Source organism: Macrobrachium nipponense, chromosome 21 (assembly GCF_015104395.2).
Source record: "Macrobrachium nipponense isolate FS-2020 chromosome 21, ASM1510439v2, whole genome shotgun sequence".
In the NCBI taxonomy this organism is placed as follows: domain Eukaryota; kingdom Metazoa; phylum Arthropoda; class Malacostraca; order Decapoda; family Palaemonidae; genus Macrobrachium; species Macrobrachium nipponense.
This window is the reverse complement of record NC_087212.1, coordinates 60,177,666-60,192,812: the sequence shown is the minus strand read 5'-3', so window position 1 is coordinate 60,192,812 and position 15,147 is coordinate 60,177,666. Positions and strand designations below refer to the sequence as shown.

Genomic DNA, 15,147 nt, shown 5'->3' with positions numbered 1-15,147 from the left:
TAACTCCCATTACCTGGGTGGGTCCAGGCCAATGCTCATGTCTTCCAGCTGCAGTAATTTATTTTTTTAGAATTTTTTCTTAAGTTTTTTGTGATTTTCTATATTTCTGGGTTCTACCTGTGTCTGCCGGTGAAAACTCCCTGTAGCTCATTTTTCAAGTATAAATAAACTCTGAGATATACCAGAGAAAAAACTAGCATGTTATGCTGAAGTTACTACCCTCAGCGCGAGCACCTTGAAGGACGTCGGTATAAGTACAGTAGTACCTTGAGATACGAAATTAATCCATTCCGAGGTGCCCTTCGTATCATGAGGTTTTCGTATCTTGGACCACATTTTACATGTAAAATGGTTAATCCGTTCCAAGCCCTCCAAAAACACCCCAGTAAATTTCATAATAAAGCTAAATTGACCTACAAACAATGAAATACTACAACAATTTGGACCATTCAATACCTAAATTAATAACTAAATGCAAAATAACCTGTATTATTCTTGAGGTTTTTTGATATAGGAGAGGCTAATTGGAGAAGGACCCCTGGTAGTGGTTTCACTCGCCCCAGAAACCATACCGACAAATTTTAATAAAGGTGAGCGAGCCAGAATATTCTGGCATTTCCAATTTAGCGGTTCTCTGGTATTATAACAATATTTTACCTTAGAAATAGTGCTAAAGGAACCTATTTCACTGGGCGACACAGGCCCTTTGCCCAGAAATAGATTTTTCCTACGTCAAAATCCCTTTAGTGTACATGGTATACAAGAAATACTGTACGTAAATGTGGAAGCTTACCTTTCGAGTGAGGCTATCTCCGAAAGTGGCGGCAGAGGAGGAGGAGGACAAACGATTGCACTTTATGAAAAGCAACTAGAACATCCTTAATTTCTGCCGTTTTTTTTATTTTTTTTATTTTTAACTTTTTTTTTACTTTACGTATTTTTTTTTTATTTTTTTATACAGAATTTCAACTTCATCACCACTTTCAACTTTCTGTTATTTATCACTTGGTTCTTCCTTTTTGCTTACAACTTTCCATTTTTTATCACTTGCTTCTTCCTTTTTGCTTACTCCTGCTAATGCTATAAGCCTCTTTACAAAATAACGATCCAAGGAAGATTGCTTCCGCCTACTTTTCACAATGTTCCTGAAACGACTCAGGCAAACGTCATCGAACTGCGCAAGCATACGACCTGTGTGAGCCTTTTTGGGGTGTCTTTTTTTTCAATAAACGCGTAGTGTTCATTAACGGCTGCCCGTCTTGATAATTATCTACTAATTGTTGCACCTCATGACTCTGTTGGCCCTGGTGTCCATCAAAACCCTGTTCAACCAAATGCTCTCTCTGCAACTGATTTGGGTACTGAATGTTCGGCTGCTGACCTTCAACATATATTAAACTGAAGTGCCTTGATTATACTGGTATGCATGTTGTAAATGATTGGTCAACACCCTCTGTTCAGCAGGGAGTGGAGATTCTACCAACCTTGCAAAGTTTCCAGTTATCCCATGAGAGAGACCTTGATCGCTTATCCCATGTGAGAGATCTTGGTCATTATCCCACGAGAGAGATCTTGGTCACTTATCCCCGAGAGAGATCTAGGTCAATCATATCATATATGTTGTCACTCAAGAGGTGCTCTTCTTTTTCCATTTTCTGTGAAAAGATATGAGAAATTTTTTTTTAATATACACTTGACACAAACACCATCACAATGTCAACTCTGACTAGTAGATTCAGAAACAGTTGACGATCCCGAAACGAATACCGCGTGCATACTATAACAATGCTGGTACCGAGTGGCCGAGGCATGCCACCACGTACATAGATGCATGATGGGAGGGACGCTGGCCAATAGGAGAGAAGGATCTCATGGCTGCGACTAGCATCAGGAACCAATGGGAGAGCAGGAGGATGGTGGCGAGTCTACTAAGTTGGCGGCGCGCAAGTTTCAAAATTGTTATCGGTGGTTCGGGCAAATCTCGGACTTAACAGAAACCTTTCGTATCTTGAAAACTTTTCGTATGTAGAGCCGTTAAATTGGCTTTCGTATCTCCGAGTTTTTTGTAAGTTGAGCCTTTCGTATCTCGAGGTACCACTGTATAGGGGCGTTGTGGAAACCACAATTCACAGGACCTCTGCCACTTAGAAGATTTCCTTCAAAATCCCCTTCCGCGGTGGGAGCCGTTACAATGAACCCCACCACCAACTTCTCTCACTACTACTACTAATACCCACGCGATCTTCTCATTCCTGTACTAGAGATTGTGTGTGCATCACACGTTTTCGCTGTTCCAGGATTTCTTCAACTACAACTTATGATGGCTTCACAAGGTTCTTCTGCTTCAAAGTTGAGTACTCCAATTTGTGTTTTCGTAACTTGTATAGTCGGAATGTTTTATATTCTGATTTTCTATATTTTTGGAAGTTTTTCTAAGTCACCCCTCAATATTATTTTTTTTTTATTTTCAGTGGCTTCTTGTATGCTGAAAGGAAAGCCAAAGAGCTATATTTTCAATATATTTTCTTACTTTCAATATATTTTTGCTGCAATTATAGTTTTTTAATTTCCAAAAATCAGGTGTTTTTCACCCGGGGTTTGTGATTGTGTAACTCAAATATAGGGTTAGTGTTCTAGGGATAATTATAAATTATTAAAAATACAGAATATCAGCACCACATTTCCACTAGAGGTTTAGTAGGATCCAGATAGGACACTGTAACTGGCATTTGGTTAAGATGTATCACTATTTCGCACTGATTTAGTCCTCCTGTTTAGGTTAGGTTGGGAGGCGCCAGTAAAAAGTGGGTCCAAGCACCCTATATGATATACCCTTGTAATACATAATCCTTACCATATTTCAATAGAGTCAGTCCCCACTTTCACGTGATTGTTAGATGTAAAATAAGTCAAAATAGAATTTTTTCATATATATAATCAAACCTGTTTAATCACACCGAAGACCATAAAAATTATATTTGAGTGTTGAATTCAGTTTTTTGGACTAACTGTGAAGTACCTTCCCACAAGAAACAGTTTATATGCTGTGACGTAACTTCCAACAGGAAACAGTATATATGCTGTAACGTTTTTAAGTGACCTATATGCAAATTTAATTAAATGGGGTAGCCTTATAAGTTATAGCAATTACCAAAAAAAGGTTTAAGGTAGAATTAATTCCAACTTATTTGAGAGAGTGATGATGTGCCTAGCCTAGACCACCAAGACCAGGACCTTAACTGGCAGCTGATTACAGTATTTTACAAGCTGCCCTTAATTACCTGCTGAAAATTATTTTTGCACATCACAGTACAATGCAGGTCGACCATCACTGACCCGGCATCATTGGGACCTGCAGGGTGCCAGATTAGGGATTTTCCTGGATTACAGATTGGTTGGGTTGGAATACACTTAACCCAACTGTTAACCCCCCCCCCCCCCCCCCCCCCCCCCCCCCCCCCACCCTACCTTTAAAATTCCCTGTAAATCAGTACAAGTTGGTTAATAAAGAAAGAAACCTTAAACGAAAATACAGGGAGTCCCCGGTTACGACGGGTTTGGGTTACGACGTTCCGAGGTTAAGGTGCTTCACAATTATATTCATCAGACATTATTTCCAGGGTTACAACACATGTTCCAGGGTTATGACACCTACAACACTCATCTGGCAAATGAAATATGACACCAAAAATGCAAAATAATCAATATTTGAGGGTTTTTTTGATGAAAAATGCAATAATAATGAAGTTTACATAGTTTCTAATGCACCCAAAACATTAAAAGTAAAGTTTTCTTAGGATTTTTTATGATGTTTCGGCTTACGACGCGTCTCAAGAACGGAACCCCCCTACGTAACAAAATACATGGTACAGGTAATTCAGTTGTCTTGCACAAGAAACTTTATCACTGCTGCTTCCTAGGTGATAAGCTGAAATTGTTAGGTGAAGGGCTCTCAGGATTCCCATTTTTATTTTTTTTACTTAGATTTAATGCTATGTATTCTTATACTTTTACTGTATTTTTTTAATTTTTTTTTTTTTTTTACAATCCTGAAGATAACAGAATCGTGTGTATAGGGTATGTACTTACTCATAAATGCACAAAAAATCACCATCTTTGGTGAACTTGCAACAGCTTGCTTTGGTTTGTGTCAAGTTTATGGTTTTCAAAAATTTATATTTAATGCCATTCTCATTTATACTTTTACTGCCATTCTCATTTATACTTTTAATCTATTTTATAATTTTTTTTATTTTTACAACCCAAAAGATAACCACAATCTTGTGTGTAGGGTACATAATAACTCACAAATGCATTTGCTGGCAATGAAAAACTTGCTACAGCTTGTTTTGGTTCATGTCGTTATGCTTATAATTTTTTAAATGTATATTTTATGGTACTTTTACTTTTATTAATATTTTTACTGTATTTTCTCATTTTTATTTTCACAACCCAAAAGATAACCAAATTGTGTGCCTAGCGAATGTACGAATGCACAAACTCATTCATTGGCTCTGGAGAACTTGCACCAGCTTGTTTTGGTTGGTGTTGTTAAGCTTATAATTTTTTTTTTTATTTATATTTTATGTTATTCTCATTTACATTTTTACTTTTTTCTCATCTTTTATATTTTTACAATCCAAAAGATAAAAGCAATCATGTGCTTAGATATGTACAAAAGCACAAACTTATTCGTTGGCATCGGAGAACTTGGTTCGTGTTGTTATGCTTATGATTTTGATATTTATATTTTATGCTGTTCTCATTGACACTTTTACTGTATTTTCTAATTTATAATTTTTACAACCCAAAAATAATCATAATGATGTACCTAGCCTACATATGAATGCATAAACTCATTCACTGGCATTGGAGAACTGACAGTTTACTTGTGAACCTAAGTTCTGGAGAGAAGAGGTGAGGCCTTTCAGACCCACTGGTTTTGCAATGACACACCCCTGGCTCCTCCCCCAGACAGCCGTAAGCGAGCACAAACCACGCCCATTGGGGCGGAGCAACCAGAGACATGCGAGTTGACAGGAACCAAACCGCCATATTTGAAGTTGCAAGTTGCTATGAAGTATATCTGTACTTACCATTCCATTTTCCTGTTGTGAGATTTATTTGAGATTGCAAATTACTACAAGTAGTAACTTAAAGTTCCAATTTGTGAATTTTAACATTTTCCATTCCTCTTTATATTCTAAGATAATATAATGTGACAGTAGTTCACCTCCCCTTTCCAAGATATTCCTATCTTGTTACCTAAAAGTTGCATCTCCTCTAAATGCAAGGATAAGTCTAAATATACCTTAAAGAAATTTATGAATAATTGAAAAATGTTATGGTTGGCCTTCAGAAACATGTAAGCTGTTGACTTTTGTATGTAATTACTTTACAAATATGATATTGTTATTGTACAATAAAGTTTCATACATACTTACCTGGCAGATATATAGTACTTAGCTATAGACTCCGTCGTCCCCGACAGAAATTTGAATTTCGCGGCACACGCTACAGGTAGGTCAGGTGATCTACCGGCCTGCCGCTGGGTGGCAGGAATAGGAACCATTACCGTTCTAGAACCAGATTTTCTCTTCCACCTGTCTCCTGAGGGGAGGTTGGGTGGGCCATTTAATCATATATATCTGCCAGGTAAGTATGTATGAAACTTTATTGTACAATAACAATATCATTTTCATACATTCAACTTCCCTGTCAGATATATACTTAGCTGACTGGCACCTTTGGCGGAGGGTAAGAGACAGCTAATTACTGATTAGACAGGTAAACAACATACGTTGTGGGTAATAAAAAAAAAATAAAAATACCCTGGTTCCTACCTGTTTTGGCATAAGATTTCATAGCTACTGCTACTGCTCAGAAGTCTGCTTCGCCTCAAGAGCCTCAGTGAGGGTGTGACCTATGGCTAAGAGCTCTTGTGAGGACTGTCGATGGGGTCTTATCCACTTACTCGACAGAACCTGAAGGCCATTGTCAATGGGGTCCTATCCACTTACATGACAATACACCTATGCCTAATGGCATAACAAAGGAGTACAACACTGATCCCGATCACCTGATCCTAACCGTGGATTAGTACTAAGATTGAAAGGAGTTATCCCAACCACCTTTCAAACAACCTTAAAATTCAACACCAAACTAGTATTTTGAAATTAAAATTATACAAAAAATAAAGAAAAAATTAAGGATCAGTCTTATCTCCTTCACCCAGCACTGTATCCGCTGATACATACGGACCCAGAGAGAAGCATTTCTCGTATGTTACCCTTACATCTTTTAAGTAATGGGAGGCAAACAGAGTTGCACCTCCAGTACGTAGCTGCTAAGACGTTTTTCATCGACATGTTCTTGTTGAACGATATCGATGTAGCAACTGCACGTACCTCGTGCGCTCCAACTCCCAATGCTGCAAATGATTCGCTTTTGCATTTCATGTGTGCCTCAGTTATCAGATTTCTGACAAAAAAAGCTAAGGCATTTTGGACATTGGTCTCTTTGGGTCCTTTTAAGGATCTAACAGGACATAATGATCTTTCAAGTTCCTTCCCACAAGTTGAGAAAGCCCTTTAACTTCAAAACTCCTAGGCCAAGGTCTTGAAGGATTTTCATTCTTTGCTAAAAACAAAGGCCAGAAAGATACTACTGCAGTCTCTCCCCTAAAGCCCACTCTCGAGTCTAGAGCCTGCAATTCGCTTACTCTTTTGGCAGTAGCGAGAGCCATTAGAAAAATACACTTCCTCGTAATGTCTCTGAAGGATGCTTGATTAGGAGGCTCGAACTTCTCTGATGTGAGGTATTTAAGAACCACGTCTAGGTTCCAGCTAGGGGTAAGTGAAGTCTTCGATTTTGAAGTTTCAAATGATCGAATCAAATCATGAAGGTCTTTGTTATCCTCTATGTTCAGGCCCCTGTTTCTGAACACAGCAGATAACATGCTCCTATACCCCTTAATTGTAGATACTGCCAATTGAGATTCCTCTCTCAAGTATAGCAGGAAATCGGCAATTTCGGTCACAGAGGTATCGGAGGAGGACAGCTTCTTCGCTTTGCACCATCTACAGAAGACTTCCCACTTCGATTGGTAGATCTGCATGGTAGAGGATCTTCGTGCTCTCGCAATTGCTTTTGCAGCTTTGCGAGAAAAGCCTCTCGCTCTGACCAATCTTTCAATAGTCGAAAGGCAGTCAGGGCAAGAGCGTGGATGTTTTTGTGATACCTCTCGAAGTGGGGTTGTCTGAGCAGATCTGTCCTTTCGGCTAGAGATCTGGGGAAGTCCACCGTCCATTCCAGTACCTCTGTGAACCATTCTCGAGCGGGCCAAAAGGGAGCGATTAAAGTCATCCTCGTTCCTTCCGAGGCCACGAACTTCCTTATCACCTCCCCCAGTATCTTGAACGGGGGAAAAGCGTATGCATCTATGCCCGTCCAATCCATGAGCAGGGCATCGACTGCTAAGGCTCTGGGATCCTCCCCCAACGAGCAGAAGTTTTCCATCCTTCTGGAGAGGAACGTCGCAAACAGATCTACTTGAGGTTTCCCCCTTAGAGACCACAGTTTCTGGCAGACTTCTGAATGAAGGGTCCATTCTGTTGGAAGGACCTGGTTCTTCCTGCTCAATCTGTCTGCCCTTATATTTCTTCCTCCTTGAATGAATCTCGTCAAGAGTACTGTCTTTCGTTCCTTCGCCCAGATTAATAGATCCCTTGCCAACTCATAAAGGGAGAAAGAGTGTGTCCCCCACTGCTTTCTGATATATGCCAGAGCCGTGGTGTTGTCCGAGTTGACCTGGACCACCACGCCTCTGACCTCCTCCTCGAAATGCCTCAGAGCCAAATGAATGGCTATAAGCTCTTTCGCATTTATATGCCAGGGCATCTGTTCTTTCGTCCAGATGCCTGACACTTCCTTCGTCCCTAGTGTTGCTCCCCATCCTGTTTCCGAGGCGTCGGAGAACAACACTAGGCGAGGGTTCTGCAGAGACAAGGACACTCCCTCGTTCTTTTTCAGAGGTTCTAACCACCATCGCAAGTGGTTCTTGATGCTTTCCTGTAGAGGAAAGGAATCTGCCAGTTCTCCTGCCTTCCTGTTCCACATTCTCTTCAGGTAGAACTGCAGGGGTCTCATGTGCAGCCTCCCTAGAGAAACGAACTGCTCTAGCGACGAAAGGGTGCCCAGAAGACTGAGCCATTCCCTTGCCGAGCTTCACTCTTTCTCTAGGAAGGCCGAGATTTTCTCCAATCCTCTCGCAATCCTTTCTTGGGATGGAAATGCTCAAAAACCCTGAGAATCCATCCGAATCCCCAGATAGACAATGTTCTGGCTGGGGATCGTCTGCGACTTCTCAAGGTTCACGAGCAATCCTAGAGATTTGACTAGATCCAGAGTTATCTCCAAGTCCTCCAAACACTGCTGTCTTGACTGCGCTCTTATGAGCCAGTCGTCAAAGTAGTGAAATTCTCACCCCCTTCAGATGTAGCCATCTTGCTACGTTCCTCATCAACGCCGTAAACACCTGAGGAGCCGTCGAGAGGCCGAAGCACAAAGCCCTGAATTAGTAAATCCTTCCCTGCACCATGAATCGAAGATATTTTCTCGATGAAGGATGCAGGGGGACGTGAAAGTAAGCATCCTGAAGGTCGAGGGAGACCATCCAATCTCCTGGACGCAGAGCCGCAAGGACCGAGTTGGAAGTCTCCATGGAGAACTTTGTCTTCTCCACGAAGCAGTTCAATGCACTAATGTCCAGCACAGGCCTCCACCCTCCCGAAGTTTTTGGCACTAAGAAAAGGCGATTGTAAAAGCCCCGGGAGTGAGGATCCTGCACTGTCTCGATGGCCTCCTCCTCCAACATTTGCTGTACTAACCCCAACAGGGAATCTCTTTTTGCAGGATCTTTGTACCTCGCTGACAGCTCCCTCGGTGTCATCGTCAATGGAGGTCTGTTTCTGAAGGGGATGAGATATCCTTTCTTGAGCACTTCCAGAGACCAAGAATCTATTTGCCTTGAGGCCCGCGCTTCTGAAAACCTCAGTAGCCTGGCCCCTACTGGTGCTTGGAGGACTGGTATCTCATTTGGAATTCTTTTTCGGCACTCTAATGGAATAAGACCCTCCTCTTCTTTCCACTCCTCTCTTCCTAGGGGCTCGGCCTGAAGAGCTCCCTCGAAAGGGCTGCTGAGCACTTCTTGGCTCCCTCTTTGTGGCAGGAACAGCTGGTCTTGACTTTTTTGCTGATTGGACAAGCAAGTCTTGTGTTGCCTTCTCAGTCAGCGAGTGAGAAATATCCCTCACTAACTGAGAAGGGAACAGCTGTTTAGACAGAGGGACGTATAAGAGAGACGCCCTCTGGACTGGAGAGACTGCTTTTGTCAAAAATGAGCTAAAGACAGCCCTCTCTTCAGAATTCCTGCCCCGAAAAAGGATGCCACTTCCGCTGATCCATCTTGCACCGCCTTATCCATACAGGCGAGCACACTATGCAGGACTTCGGGTTCCAAGAAATCAGGGTCTTGAGTCTTCTTGGCCAAAGCCCCAAGGGACCAGTCTAGGAAGTAGAAAACTTCCAAGACATGGAATACTCCCTTGAGGAGATGGTCCATTTCCGACATGGTCCAGTTCGTTTTAGCCGATGGAAGCGCGTCTTCTTGCCGAGTCCACCAAGGTCGAGAAGGGGGACAGGTAAACACAGTCTTCCCCGCCTCCTCCTTGGATTTAAGCCAATTTCCGAAAGCCTGCAAAGCCCTCTTCATTGAGATGGTAGGCTGCATCTTCAAAAAAGAGGAAGACCAAATTTGAAGTCTTCGTACTTGAAAATAAAGACCGAGAAGGAGGAGCAGCAGGACTCAGAGACTCTCTGAATTCTTTCAATAAGAGGGCTGCCAAGGTCTTATAGTCCGAAAGACCTGGCCCCTTATTTGCTTCCGAGTCCGAAACATCTTCCATATCTTGAGCAGTGACATTTGGAGAAGAGTGTGCAACCGGAGGACTCCTCTCTAAACAAGGAGAGGGGCTCTTAGCAATATCGACTCTAACCTGACAAGGGCTACGGCCGCCTGTGCGACGTCTTGAGTCCCTGCCAGAAGAAAGCCGATCTTGCCCTTTGCCTTTAGTTACACTAAGACTATCCTGAAAAGGACGACAGCCGCCTGTGCGACAACTCCTGTCCCTACCAGGAGAAGGTCTTGAATGTTAAAACCTCTCACAGAATCAGCAACATCCTGACAAGGGCTACGGCTGCCTGTGCGACGTCTAGAGACCCTGTCAGGTGAAAACTGATCCTGCGAGAAGTCCCAAAGAGGAGCCTCTCGGTCCGCTTCCAGCTCCATGTCCGATGAAGATCTTGGTTCATGGCGCCTGGCTCCTGGTTGACGCCTGGCGTCTGGAAGGCGTATCAATCCTGGACAGTCTATCATGGCTGGTAGGCGCTTCAGGCGCCCCGAATGCGCCTCAGGCGCCAGGTGCCTAGAAGGAGCCTCAGGCGCCAGGCGCCTGGCAGGAGTCTCAGGCGCTTTGCGCCTAGTAGGAGTTTCAGGCGCCTCCTGCGCCTTTCTGTATTTATGTATCTTTATAGAATCCTCCCGCCTCGTAGGCGTCTTGCGCCTGGCTGGCGCCAGACTCCTGGCAGGTGCCTCGTCCGAGCTGTCAGAGACTTCCACCGGACGGGATCTCTTAACGGGAAGGAATCGATCCTTTCTCCTGGGAGGATCCTTCTTCAAAACTCCCACCAACAAAGATATCTGCTGCTGCATCTGCCTCAGGATCTTAGTAGCTGCATCTTCTTTTTCCACCTCCGATCTCGGGGAAGGAGGATTTGATGAAAATGTCTCCTTTCTCTTCTTTTCCGGAGGATATTCTTCCGGGAACTCTTCCGGGCTGGAGTCCAAAGCTGGCAACTTCCAAGATCTTTTAGAAGGTCTCGACAGCTTGTCCGAACTCCATCCTTTCTTTGAAGAAGAATCAGATGAAGAAAAATGATATTGTTATGATACAATAAAGTTTCATACATACTTACCTGGCAGATATATACATAGCTAAGACTCCGTCGTCCCCAACAGAAATTCAAATTTCGCGCCACTCGCTACAGGTAGGTCAGGTGATCTACCGGCCTGCCCTGGGCGGCAGGACTAGGAACCATTCCCGTTTTCTATCATATTTTCTCTCTTCCACCTGTCTCCTGCGGGGAGGCTGGGTGGGCCATTAATCGTATATATCTGCCAGGTAAGTATGTATGAAACTTTATTGTATCATAACAATATCATTTTCATACAATCAACTTACCTGTCAGATATATACATAGCTGATTGGCACCCTTTGGTGGAGGGTAAGAGACAGCTACTTATGGAATAGACAGGTAAACAACATATGTTGTAGGTATAAATAAAACCTTGGTTCCTACCTGATAGGTGGTAGACTTCGTGGGTGTTTGCCCAGTAGTCTGCATCACCTCAAGAAACTTTAGCGAGATATATGATCTATGGCCAAGAGTTCTTGTGGGTCTGCCGATGGGGTCTTATCCGCTTACTCGGCAGAGCCTGAAGGACTTTGTCAATGGTCAATGGGTGCTGATCCACTTATATGACAATACACCTTATGAAGGAGCATACAACCAATCCCGACCACCTGATCCTACCCACATGTTAGAAATAAAGATTGTTCCGAGTTATCCCCCGAACTCTTCACAACAACCATAACTCAAAAAGCACAATACGCACACATACATAATTTTCAAAAAAAAAAAAAAAAAAAATTTTATACTCATCTAATTAGATATCACAATGGTTTCTTACTGAACAACAGAGACGGCCGCCCGTGCAGCACCAAGTCCTTTTTGTTAGAAGAGACTCTAGAACATATCTAAAACGAAGGTAAGTATATACTTAAGAATTGGTGTTGGCTCCCATACCCAGGATCGTATCCGCCGATACGAAAGGACCCAGAGAAAAACATTTCTCATAGGTCACACGCAACGTCTTTCAAGTAATGAGATGCAAATACTGAGTTGCATCTCCAAAATGTCGTCTCTATGATGTTTTTAAGTGACATATTCTTTTGAAACGAGAGACGTCGCTACTGCTCTCACTTCATGCGCTTTCACTCTCAACAGTCGGAACTCTTCGTCAGGACAGATCTTATGCGCGTCTGTAATGACGTTCCTCACAAAGAATGCAAGAGCATTCTTAGACATCAGTCTTGTGGGGTCTTTTACCGCGCACCAAAGACCCTGTCTAGAGCCTCCCATCTGGTGTTTTCTCTGGAGATAGAATTTTAGAGCTCTTACAGGACATAGAGACCTCTCTTTTTCTCTGCCTACGAGACTCGATAAGCCTTTAACTTCGAATGACTTAGGCCAGGGATTCGTGGGATTCTTGTTTTTAGCTAAAAACAGGGTTTTAAATGAGCACATAGCTGAGTCTCCCTTGAATCTTACTTTATCCTCCAGAGCATGTAATTCACTAACTCTCTGTGCCGTAGCTAGAGATAATAGGAATAGGCATTTCCTAGTAATGTCCCGAAACGACGCCAGATGAGGAGGTTCAAACCTTTCTTTCGGACGACAGGAACTTGAGTACCACGTCCAGGTTCCAGTTAGGAGGGACCGGTTCCTTAGACTTCGTCTTCTCAAATGATCTTATGAGATAGTGGAGATCCTTGTTATCTGCCAGATCTAATCCTCTATTCCTGAAGACTGCCGAAAGCATACTTCTGTATCCCTTTATTGTGGATACCGCTAGATGTGATTCTTCTCTCAGGAATAGAAGGAAATCCGCAATTTCCGCTACAAAGGTAGTGGAGGAGGACAACTTCTTAGTTCTGCACCACCTTCTAAAAACCTCCCACTTTGACTGATATACTTGTCTAGTGGAGGTTCTGCGGGCTCTCGCGATTGCGCTTGCAACTTTGCGAGAAAACCCTCTCACTCTGACGAGTCTTTCGATAGTCGAAAGGCAGTCAGAGCGAGAGCGGGGAGGTTTTGATGATACCTCTGGAAGTGTGGCTGTTTGAGAAGATCCATCCTTCTTGGGAGGGATCTGGGAAAATCTACCATCCACTCCACTACCTCCGTGAACCAGTCTTGTGACGGCCAAAAGGGGGCTATCAATGTCATCTTCGTCCCCTTTGAAGCCACAAATTTTCTCAGCTCTAGTCCAGGATTTTGAACAGGAGGAAAAGCGTAGACGTCTACGTGAGACCAGTCTAGCAGGAAGGCGTCTACTATCAGAGCTCTGGGATCTTCCACAAACCGAGCAAAAGACTGCCAGCCTTTTGGAAATGAACGTGGCGAAGAGATCCACGTAAGGAGTCCCCCAAAGAGACCAGAGATCTTGGCACACATCTTTGTGTAGGGTCCACTCTGTGTGAAGGACCTGGTTCCTCCTGCTGAGCCTGTCCGCCCTCACATTCCTTTCTCCCTGAACGAACCTTGTAAGTAGGGAGATGTTCCTCTGAGACATCCAAAGTAAAAGATCTTTTGCCAGTTCGTATAGGAACAAGGAGTGAGTCCCTCCTTGTTTCCAAATTTAGGCAAGTGCTGTGGTGTTGTCCACATTTACTTGAACTATTTTGTTCGAAACAAGAGGTTCTAGACTCTTCAGAGCCAGGTGTACGGCGAAGAGCTCTTTGCAGTTTATGTGCCAAGACACCTGTGCTGTTTCCCAGGTGCCTGACACTTCCTTCGAGCCTAATGTTGCTCCCCAACCTTTCTCCGACGCGTCGGAGTACAACACTAGGTCTGGGTTCAGGATTTTCAGGGAGATTCCTTTGTTCTCCTTTAGAGGGGGCAACCACCACTCCAAATGTGGTCTCATTTCCACTGGAATGGGAAAGGCGTCTGAAAGATGTCCGGTCTTCCAACTCCAAGACCTCTTGAGGAAGAATTGAAGAGGGCGTAAATGCAGCCTTCCCAGAGGGAAGAACTGTTCGAGCGAGGAAAGGGTCCCTAGAAGGCTCAGCCATTCCCTAGCCGAAGTCTGTTCCTTCCCTAAGAAGAGAGAGACTACTTGCAAACCTTTTGTGATTCTCTCTTGCGAAGGAAATACTCGAAAACCCCGAGAATCCATCTGAATCCCCAGATAGACTAAGTTCTGTCTGGGGGTCAGTTGTGACTTCTCGAGGTTTACGAGTAATCCCAACGATCTGATCAGGTTCAATGTCAACGTAAGGCCCTCCAAGCACTGTCTCTCTGATCTGGCTCTGATGAGCCAATCGTCCAGATACAGAGAGACATTTACACCTTTGAGGTGAAGAAACCTCGCCACATTCTTCATCAGGCTTGTGAAGACCTGAGAGACCTGAGGAGCTGTGGAAAGGCCGAAACACAAGGCTCTGAACTGAAAGATCCTTCCTCCCGTCATGAAACAGAGGTACTTCTTCGATGAAGGGTGGATCGGGACGTGAAAATAGGCGTCCTGGAGATCCAGAGACACCATCCAATCTCCTTGTCGCATTGACGCAAGAACTGAGGCAGAAGTCTCCATCGAGAACTTCTCCTTCTGAACAAATTTGTTCAGAGAGCTGACGTCTAGTACTGGTCTCCAGCCTCCCGAGGCTTTCGCAACCAGAAAAAGGCGATTGTAAAACCCCGGGGAGCTTTAATCCAGTACTAGTTCTATCGCTCTCTTGTCCCACATCTGATCCACCATCGATCGAAGAGTATCCCTCAGCACAGGATCCTTGTACTTGGCTGACAGTTCCCGCGGTGTTGACGTTAGGGGAGGACTGTCCAGGAAAGGGATACGATATCCCTTCCTTATTACAGACATTGATGAAGCGTCTGTATTTATACAGGCCCAGGCCTCCACAAATCCCAGGAGCCTGGCACCTACTGGTGCTTGGAGGAGAGAAGCATCATTTTCCCTTTTTAAAGGGACGAAAGGCAGACCTACCTCTCTTCTCAGGAGCCTTCCTTCTTGAGTGAGCTCTGGAGGTAGGGCCACCTCGAAAGGGCTGAACCGATGTACTCGGTCCTTTCTTTTCCGTCGCAGTAGCAGGTTTCTTTTTCCTTGCTGACTGAGTAAGAAGGTCTTGAGTCGCCTTCTCAGTTAATGAACGAGAAATGTCCTTCACTAACTGAGAAGGGAACAAAAAGTCTGACAATGGAGAGTACAGTAGCGCTGCCCTTTGAGAG

At 43.8% G+C, this 15,147-nt stretch overlaps 1 protein-coding gene across 4 annotated transcripts in view; it reads right to left on the bottom strand.

Moving 5' to 3' along the window:
- Window positions 1-15,147, bottom strand: part of LOC135198065 (macrophage migration inhibitory factor homolog) — a 57,500-nt gene that overhangs the window by 15,044 nt on the left and 27,309 nt on the right. The gene's annotated exons all lie outside the window — the stretch shown is intronic.